Source organism: Oncorhynchus keta, chromosome 28 (assembly GCF_023373465.1).
Source record: "Oncorhynchus keta strain PuntledgeMale-10-30-2019 chromosome 28, Oket_V2, whole genome shotgun sequence".
NCBI classification, from domain to species: domain Eukaryota; kingdom Metazoa; phylum Chordata; class Actinopteri; order Salmoniformes; family Salmonidae; genus Oncorhynchus; species Oncorhynchus keta.
In genome coordinates this window covers 23,961,565-23,972,174 of record NC_068448.1, presented here as the reverse complement: position 1 = coordinate 23,972,174, position 10,610 = coordinate 23,961,565, and the positions used below count along the sequence as shown (strand labels likewise).

General features: G+C 41.7%; 1 pseudogene; it reads left to right on the top strand.

Annotated features, from left to right (window-relative positions):
* Positions 1–3,136: 3,136 nt before the first annotated feature.
* Positions 3,137–5,256, top strand: LOC118360560 (2-epi-5-epi-valiolone synthase-like; annotated as a pseudogene).
* The last annotated feature ends 5,354 nt before the right edge of the window (positions 5,257–10,610 follow it).

Here is a 10,610-nt window from a genome sequence, read left to right as displayed (position 1 = left end):
GTCAGAGTGATAAAATATACTTACAATTGACCAAAACTCATCCTGCCCAAACTTTTTGCGCTGTCTGGTTGGCTATGGCTCGGATCCAGATGGGGGTGTGTCCTGTCCTGCCAGTTTACAGAGCACTGCGATCCAAGCTGCACTTCATCCACACGAGGATCCAGCAGCTTTACAAGGATTGGATGGTTCTGTCCCATTGTGGACAATAAATAATTTTTTCGTTAGCCTTTGTGAAGTTTTGTTTCAGAGAAAGTCAATTTGATTTATAATTAAGAATAAGTATCTTACCATAAATATGCATACGTGAAAGGAATGGAATATGATCTGCAAATATTATATAGGCGCATAGGTTATATTATTAGGTTGCATGGGCATGTGGTAATCTTATCAAACATTTTTAATAACTGAATCTTGAGAGAAAAAGCTTTGTTTTTAAAAATGGGTTATCTTCTATTTTTCTGGTTAGGGTCATCTTTGTATTTACTGGTTAATGGTCGAGCCAAGTATCATAGTGGGGAATTTATCTCCATTGCAAGAGTGCTTAAGCAAATGTGGTCCCATTCTACCTTGCTTGCTGCAGACTTGTATTCTGTAGGGGAGAGTGGGGTAAATTGAGCCAAAATGTTAGTTGAGCCACCCCCTGTTTCATCCATACATGAAATTAATCGTGTCACCAAATATTTAGGAAGAGTTCATCATTTCCTGGAGTCTGAAGGAAGAAACTACATGGAAAAAGTGGTAAGTAATTTGGGTTAAAAAATATATATTTTTCACAAAGGCAAATTCATTTGTGTTCTAGGTTTCATGATGCTTGTATAGTATCTAAACTAAAGTAGATCATTTTAAGATTGTTTTATACATCATTTGGGGTCTCTAAGCTACAATATAAGGTCCTAAAGCAAGCATGAAAGTGCATCCTTGTAGCGGTGTGGACTAATGTAGTCAAAATTGTATAAAACCCCCTTAGATATTAAGTGTCCTTTAAATTTAATTAGATCTACAATTACATTTTATTGATCTACCAGAATTTTTATTTAGAGATTCTGGTAAACTCTTTGTTTCCTTTCATGTGTTCTACCATTTATTATTGAATTATTCACCATGGCAACCACTTGTTAGTATAAAAACTAAATGTATTTCTCAGTTTGGTTGGCTTTCGTGGAGATCGGAACATTTCCATTTGCAGGGATATTTAGCACATGTACGCTTTGTTTCATCATTAAACTCCTAGACTGGGATTCTGTGTCTGTCATCACCCTTTTACCAGAGTGCAGTCCGCTATTTGTTTACTCCTAGTGGCCTATCCACACATTAGAGAGCACCAGACTCTGTTTTAAAAATGTTTACCTTGGGGTAAGTTGAGCCCAATGGCCACCATACCCCATACAAATGACACTGAACAAAAATATAAACGCAACATGTAAAGTGTTGGTCCCTTGTTTCATGAGCTGAAATAAAAGATCCCAGAATGTTCCATGTGCACAAAAAGCGTATTTATCTCAAATTGTGTGTACAAATGTATTTAGATCCCTGTTAGTGAGCGTTTCTCCTTTGCCAAGATAATCTATCCACCTGACAGGTGTGGCATATCAAGAAGCTGATTAAAAGGTTTGATCATTACACAGGTGCACCTTGTGCTGGGGACAATGACAGGCCACTCTAAAATATGCAGTTTTGTCACACAACACAATGCCACGGATGTCTCAAGTTTTGACGACGCATGCAATTGGCATGCTGACTGCAGGAATGTCCTCCAGAGCTGTTGCCACATAATTTAATGTTCATTTCTCTACCATAAGCCGTCGTTTTAGAGAATTTGGCAGTATGTCCAACCAGCCTTACGACCGCAGGGCGAGCGGTTTGCCGATGTCATTGTTATGAACTGAGTGCCACATTCTGGCGGTGGGGATACGGTATGGGCAGGCGTAAGCTACGGGCGACGAACACAATTGCATTTTATTGATGGCATTTTCAATGCACAGAGATACTGTGACGAGATCATGAGGCCCATTGTCGAACCATCAATCTGCCGCCATCACCTCACGTTTCCACATGACAATGCACGGCCCCATGTCACAAGGATCTTTATTTCTGGAAGCTGAAAGTGTCCCAGTTCTTCCATGACCTACATACTCACCAGACATGTCACCCATTGAGCATGTTTTAACTGTATGTAAATTGCTTTAGTATTGCTGGACCCCAACAAGAGTAGTAGTTGCCTTGGCAATAAAATACAAATACAGAAGGAGGTGTAACTGAGTGCACACTACAGGAGAAAAGTGGAGAATTGGGACGCAGTACATATCCTTCCAAAATGACAGAGCCAACTGTGTCCCATTCAGTAAATGAGGGCTTGCACTGACACGACGAGTCTGATAGTGGTACGAGCCAACAAACAGAGTTCAGTCTGTTACAAGTGAACTGGGCATGGAACAGACAGACTGGTGCACAGTCTCAGGAGGGATGGTTGTCAGCTGCTAAAATGTGAGTATCATTTACATGTTGTCTTTTTCTTGTGAAACAAATTGAAGGATTTATCACATCTAGTCATAAGCATGTCAAAATGATGATCTTGCTGAACAGCAGTGTAAAAAAGGGCAGTATACCTCTGTTTCCAAATCTTAGGAAACAATACATTATTTATTACATTTGATTAGTGTTCATTTAAACTACATTTGTTATTTTAGAACAGGGCCTATTTTAATCTTATGAGATGCATCATCTTCTGTTGACTAAATGTGGGTCAGCAGTGTTTTTTGTAGAGCGGTGACTTATTTACTGGAAGACAGAATCTCTTTCTATTTTGGGTGCAGCAGCCATTTCAGCTTGTGGTTCTGTAGGTGTACAGTAGACCAGGATACTGGAAACGCTGTTTAACACTTTCAATTTTGTCTGTACACTTTGCATCCCAACTACTGTTCTTGTTGACGGTGTAATTTTCATAATATTGTTTTCATTATTAAAGATTTGAGATGTTAAGTATTTATAGACAAGCCTGGCAAAAATAGTAAAGCTTTATAAATAAATGGGTTGTAACTGATGGCAATTCTGTTACCATTCAGACGTGCCACTCTCTGACTGTTGTTGTGATCACTTACCATTTCTGCTGGCTCCTCAGCATCCAGAGCATCTCAATATGTCCTGGACAGTGGTCAGCTCCAATGTGTTCACCTACAGAGTGATCCAATGCCACAACCTGCTGGATGATGGGAACGACCCACTGCTGTGTGGTCATATAGAGGAACAGGAGGAGCTCAAAGCCATCAGAAAAAACACCAAGCGCATCAACGACTTCATTGTCATTGATGAGGCAGTCAATCAGCTCTATGGCTCCCAGGTCACCAGGTACTTTGATGCCAGAAATGTTCTCCATAGTATCCTCCCACTGCCCACTACAGAGGAGAACAGGTCCATTAAATGTTCTCTATAGGATCCTCCCGCTGCCCACTACAGAGGAGAACAGGTCCATTAAATGTTCTCTATAGGATCCTCCCACTGCCCACTACAGAGGAGAACAGGTCCATTAAATGTTCTCTATAGGATCCTCCCACTGCCCACTACAGACGAGAACAGGTCCATTAAATGTTCTCTATAGGATCCTCCCACTGCCCACTACAGAGGAGAACAGGTCCATTAAATGTTCTCTATAGGATCCTCCCACTGCCCACTACAGAGGAGAACAAGTCCATGGAGCACGTGACCAGGATTCTGGAGGAGGTCCACAAGTTTGGCATAGACAGGCGCTCTGAGCCCCTCATTGCTATTGGAGCAGGGGTGTGCCTGGATGTGGTGGGCCTGGCTGTTTCTTTCTACCGGAGAACAACCCCCTATATCCGTGTCCCGACCACCCTGCTCTTCTACATTGATGCCAGTGTGGGGGCTAAAACTGGAGTCAACTTTGTCAATGGAATGAACAAACTGGAGAGTTACATCCCCGGTCGATATGTTTTTAGACTGTTCCTCGCAGGCAGGTTTCTATTGGGATGGCAGAAATGTTAAAGGTACTCCTCACAATATGTATGTGGGTTGAATATGTGTCAGCATTACAAACTGAGCATATCATCTTTCTAAAATGACTGAACACTGTTCTGTGCATTTCGAGACCTATCTGGACAACGGGACAAGCATCACTTAACAGCAAAATGTGGCTGTATTTGTCTGCTCTCTATTACATGTCTATTACACTCTTTACTAATCACCATTGCTAATGAACAAACACTTTTTACAAGCCTAAATTGGTAGTGTCTTACCTACATTGTGTTTCCAAACTCTGTATGGAGCTAATACATCAGCTATGTCCATCATCCTTTGTGTTCTAGGTGGCCCTGATGATACACAGGGGCCTGTTTGAACTCCTAGAGACTGAAGGTGGGGACTTGCTGGACTCCAGCTTCCAGTCCTGTGACCAGAAGACCAGTGGCTGCTGTGACATGGAGGATGCTGCCACGACATCCCCACAGATTGCCATAGAAACCATGCTAGAGGAGTTGGCTCCCAACCTGTGGGAAGATGACCTGGACAGACTGGTGGACTTTGGCCACCTAGTCAGCCCTGAGCTACGAATGGTAAAACGTTTATCACTGAGTTAATATGGAAGGGATATGAAAGGATGGAGAAAACGGCATCAGGGAAGGTATGAATGCTCAGATATATTTTTGACAAGTGAAGAGACAATTTGGCAAATATGCATGCAGTATAACTTGACCTTCTTTGCAGAATAGTGCTGACTGTGCTGCTCCACGGGGTGGCGTGAACATCGACATGTCCTTCATGGTGTACGTGGCCCAACAGAAAGGGCTCCAGATGGAAGAAGAGAAGGCCCGAATCAGCCGCTGCATGATGGAGCTGGAGCTGTCTGTGGCACTAGGACTGCACTCTGGCCCTGGTGCAGGAGTCTTTAAAAACTCTGCAAGGTCCCTGAGGATGCCTCTTCATACAGGACTGTGCTGTGCAGGTCTGGACAGCTTTCCTTTAAAGGGGAAAGATATGTACCCATTGATTATTGAAGAAGATAATTTATAAATGCCTCATGAGCTAAGTTTAACTGTCTTACCCCATCAGAACCCAAAATATAAGCTTGTTTTACTACTTTTGTAAACAAAATAAATGTAAACAAACAGCCTCAAAACATGGTTATATCAGTAATTGTAATGTCATCGATGGTCTGTCCTTGCAACAATAGCTTCCTCTTTGAATTTGAGAGTGGTTACATTTCTCCCACCCCATCCCTCAGGTTTTTACCAAAATAGGGGTGGGGAGCCCACTTTGTTATTGTCTCAACTGCTGATTGACGCTTTAAGAACACCATCAAACTGCCTATTTAAATCAGAACATTCCTAGACATTCCATACAGTATGAGTTTTGGAATTTCCAAAACAAGTAAATGTATCTGATGGGGATGTGTGAAACTCAATCCTCAGCCTGAAGTGTTCTGACTTTTGTCACAGAATAGCTAGCTTTTTGCGTGGCCGGACTGGTAAGACACTTCGGGAGTACAGTCCAGTGTGCTAGCAAGACAGGGGTCCTGGGTTCGAGCCTCTGTGTGAGCTGAATCAGTAGGAAGTGGTAATCGCTAAGCAAGCAAAGTGACATCCGTTCCAGATGGTGCCGTGACCTGGATCTGCAGTTGCGCTCAGCTCAACACTGGGGTATCTGTGGAGTAAGTTTGAGGGGTGAATTGTAGCACATGGGGATGTGTGAAACTCACTCTTCGGTCTGAAGTGTCCCCACTTGTGTCCCAGAATAGCTCGCTTTCCCTAGCTTTCCCTGTGGCGCGACTGGTATTACGCTTCAGTGGGGCAGTTAAAAGGCAGAGGTCCTGTGTTTGAGCGAATTAGGAGGAAGTGGTTCTCGCTAAGCAAGCAATGTTACAGTACGTCCGCTACACAAGCACATTTATTGTACAGTCTCATCTCTACAGAAATCTTCCATGACATCGGTGATGACATTCTGTGTCAGGCTTTCAAGAGCAGCTGTGATTACCTTTTGATATTGATCAGATGTAATATTGCAGATAGATTGTAGCTTCCATCAATGTAATTGTCTGCATCAATTCCAATCTCCCATATATTGTTTTGTAACTATATATATACAGTTGAAGTCGGAAGTTTACGTACACTTAGGTTGGAGTCATTAAAACTTGTTTTTCAACCACTCCACAAATTTCTTGTTAACAAACTATAGTTTTGGCAAGTTGGTTAGGACATCTACTTCATGCATGACACAAGTAATTTTTCCAACAATTGTTTACAGATGTCATGGCTTTAGAAGCTTCTGTTAGGCTAATTGACATCATTTGAGTGAATTGGAGGTGTACCTGTGGATGTATTTCAAGGCCTACCTTCAAACTCAGTGCCTCTTTGCTTGACATCATGGGAAAATCAAAAGAAATCTGCCAAGACCTCAGAAAATAAATGTAGACCTTCACAAGTCTGGTTCATCCTTGGGAGCAATTTCCAAATGCCTGAAGGTATCACGTTCATCTGTACAAACAATACTACGCAAGTTTAAACACCATGGGTCCACGCAGCCGACATACCGCTCAGGAAGGAGACGCGTTCTGTCTCCTAGATATGAACGTACTTTGGTGCAAAAAGGGCAAATCAATCCCAGAACAACAGCAAAGGACCTTGTGAAGATACTGGAGGAAATAGTTACAAAAGTATCTATATCCACAGTAAAAACGAGTCCGATATCGACATAACCTGAAAGTCCACTAAGCAAGGAAGAAGACACTGCTCCAAAACCGCCATAAAAAAAAATCCAGACTACAGTTTGCAACTGCACATGGGGACAAAGATCGTACTTTTTGGAGAAATTACCTCTGGTCTGATGAAACAAAAATAGAACTGTTTGACCATATTGACCATCATTAAGTTTGGAGGAAAAAGGCAGATGCTTGCAAGCCGGAGAACACCATCCCAACTGTGAAGCACGGGGCCAGCATCATGTTGTGGGGGTGCTTTGCTGTAGGAGGGACTGGTGAACTTCACAAAATAGATGGCATCATGAGGAAAGAAAATGACGTGGATATATTGAAGCAACATCTCAAGATCTCAAGACATCAGTCAGGAAGTTAAAGCTTGACCTCAATCCTATGAATAATTTGTGGGCAGAACTGAAAAAGCGTGTGCGAGCAAGGACTCCTACAAACCTGACTCAGTTACACCAGCTCTGTCAGGAGGAATGGGCCACAATTCACCCAACTTATTGTGGGAAGCTTGTGGAAGACTACCTGAAACGTTTGACCCAAGTTCAACATTTTAAAGGAAATGCTATCAAATACTAATTGAGTGTATGTAAACTTCTGCCCATTGGGAATGTAATGAAATAAATAAAAGCTGAAATAAAACATTCCCTCTACCATTATTCTGACATTTCACATTCTTAAAATAAAGTGGTGATCCTAACTGACCTAAAACAGGGAATGTTTACAAGTATTAAATGTCAGGAATTGTGAAAAGTTGAGTTTAAATGTATTTGGCTCAGGTGTATGTTAACTTCCGACTTCAACGTGTGTGTGTGTGTGTGTGTGTGTGTGTGTGTGTGTGTGTGTGTGTGTGTGTGTGTGTGTGTGTGTGTGTGTGTGTGTGTGTGTGTGTGTGTGTGTGTGTGTGTGTGTGTGTGTGTGTGTGTGTAATATATATATACAGTGAGGCAAAAAAGTATTTGATCAGCCACCAATTGTACAAGTTCTCCCACTTAAAAATATGAGAGAGGCCTGTAATTTTCATCATAGGTACACTTCAACTATGACAGACAAAATTAGAAAAAAAATCAGAAAATAACATTGTAGAATTTCTAATGAATTTATTTGCAAATGATGGTGGAAAATAAGTATTTGGTCAATAACAAAAGTTTATCTCAATACTTTGTTATATACCCTTTGTTGTCAATGGCAGAGGTCAAACGTTTTCTGTAAGTCTTCACAAGGTTTCACACACTGTTGCTGGTATTTTGGCCCATTCCTCCATGCAGATCTCCTCTAGAGCAATGATGTTTTGGGGCTGTTGCTGGGCAAGACGGACTTTCAACCTCCAAAGATTTTCCATGGGGTTGAGAGCTGGAGACTGGCTAGGCCACTCCAGGACCTTAAAATGCTTCTTACGAAGCCACTCCTTCGTTGCCCGGGCGGTGTGTTTGGGATCATTGTCATGCTGAAATACCCAGCCACGTTTCATCTTCAATGACCTTGCTGATGGAAGGAGGTTTTCACTTAAAATCTCACGATACATGGCCCCATTCATTCTTTCCTTTACACGGATCAGTCGTCCTGGTCCCTTGCAGAAAAACAGCCCCAAAGCATGATGTTTCCACCCCCATGCTTCACAGTAGGTATGGTGTTCTTTGGATGCAACTCAGCATTCTTTGTCCTCCAAACACGACGAGTTGAGTTTTTACCAAAAAGTTATATTTTGGTTTCATCTGACCATTCTCCCAATCTTCTTCTGGATCATCCAAATCCTCTCTAGCAAACTTCAGACGGGCCTGAACATGTACTGGCTCAAGTAGAGGGACATGTCTGGCACTGCAGGATTTGAGTCCCTGGCGGCGTAGTGTGTTACTGATGGTAGGCTTTGTTACTTTGGTCCCAGCTCTCTGCAGGTCATTCACTAGGTCCCCCCGTGTGGTTCTGGGATTTTTTTCTCACCGTTCTTGTGTTCATTTTGACCCCACGGGGTGAGATCTTGCGTGGAGCCCCAGATTGAGGGAGGTCTTGTATGTCTTCCATTTCCTAATAATTGCTCCCACAGTTGATTTCTTCAAACCAAGCTGCTTACCTATTGCAGATTCAGTCTTCCCAGCCTGGTGCAGGTCTACAATTTTGTTTCTGGTGTCCTTTGACAGCTCTTTGATCTTGGCCATAGTGGAGTTTGGAGTGTGACTGTTTGAGGTTGTGGACAGGTGTCTTTTATACTGATAACAAGTTCAAACAGGTGCCATTAATACAGGTAACAAGTGGAGGACAGAGGAGACTCTTAAAGAAGAAGTTACAGGTCTGTAAGAGCCAGAAATCTTGCTTGCTTGTAGGTGACCAAATACTTATTTTCCACCATAATTTGCAAATAAATTAATTCAAAATCCTACAATGTGATTTCCTGGATTTTTTTTCTCATTTTGTCTGTCATAGTTGAAGTGTACCTATGATGAAAATTACAGGCCTCTCTCATCTTTTTAAGTGGGAGAACTTGCATAATTGGTGGCTGACTAAATACTTTTTTGCCCCACTGTATATATTTACATATACAGTACCAATCAAAGGTTTGGACACACATACTCATTCAAGTTTCTTTATTTGTGCTATTTTCTACATTGTACAATAATAGTGAAGACATCAAAACTATGTTGTAACCAAGGAAGTGTTAAACAAATCCAAATATATTTTAGATTTTAGATTCTTGTGGAGGCCGGGTCATCTGGTGCATCACTCCATCCATCTCCGTCTTGGTCAAATAGCCCTTACACAGCCTTGAGGTGTGTTGGGTCATTGTCCTGTTGAAATACAAATGATAGTCCCACTAAGTGCAAACCAGATGGGATGGTGTATCGCTGCAGAATGCTGTGGTAGTCATGCTGTTGGTAGCCAAGTGTGCTTTTGAATTCTAAATAAATCACAGACAGAGTCACCAGCAACACACCCCCACACCATCACACCACCTCTTCCATGCTTCACGGTGGGAACCACACATGCGGCGATCATCCGTTCACCTGCTCTGTGTCTCACAAAGACACGCCGGTTGGAACCAAAAATCTCAAATTTGGACTCATCAGACCAAAGGACAGATCTCCACCGGTCTAATGTCCATTGCTCGTGTTTCTTTGCCCAAGCAAGTCTCTTCTTCTTATTGGTGTCTTTTAGTAATGGTTTCTTTGCAGCAATTTGACCATGAAGACCTGATTCGCGCATTCTCTTCTGAACATTTGATATCGAGATGTGTCTCTGTGAAGCATTTCTTTGGGCTGCATTTTCTGAGGCTGGTAACTCTAATTAACTTATTCTCTGCAGCAGAGGTAATTCTGGGTCTTCCTTTCCTGTGGTGGTCCTCATGACAGCCAGTTTCAGTGCTTGATTGTTTTTGTGGCTGCACTTGAAGAAATTCTTAAAATGTCTGACCTTCATGTCTTAATTGTCTGACCTTCATGTCTTAAAGTAATGATGGACTGTCATGTCTATGCTTATTTAAACTGTTCTTGCCATAATATGGACTTGGTCTTTTACCAAATAGGGCCATCTTCTGTATACCATCCCTACCTTGTCACAACACAACTGATTGGCTCAAACAAAAATAAATAACACAAATGAACTTTTAACAAAGAACACCTGTTAATTGAAATGCATTCCAGGTGAATACCTCATAAAGCTGGTTGAGTGAATGCCAGGCGTTTGCAAAGTTGAAGTATCTCAAATATATTTGGATTTGTTTAACACTTTTTTGGGTTTCTACATGATTCCATATGTGTTATTTCATAGTTTTGATGTCTTCACTATTATTCTACAATGTAGAAAATAGTACAAATAAAGCAAAACCCTTGAATGAGTAGGTGTGTCCAAACTTTTGACTGGTTCTGTATATACAGTGCATTCAAAAGTATTGTGAACCCTTGACTTT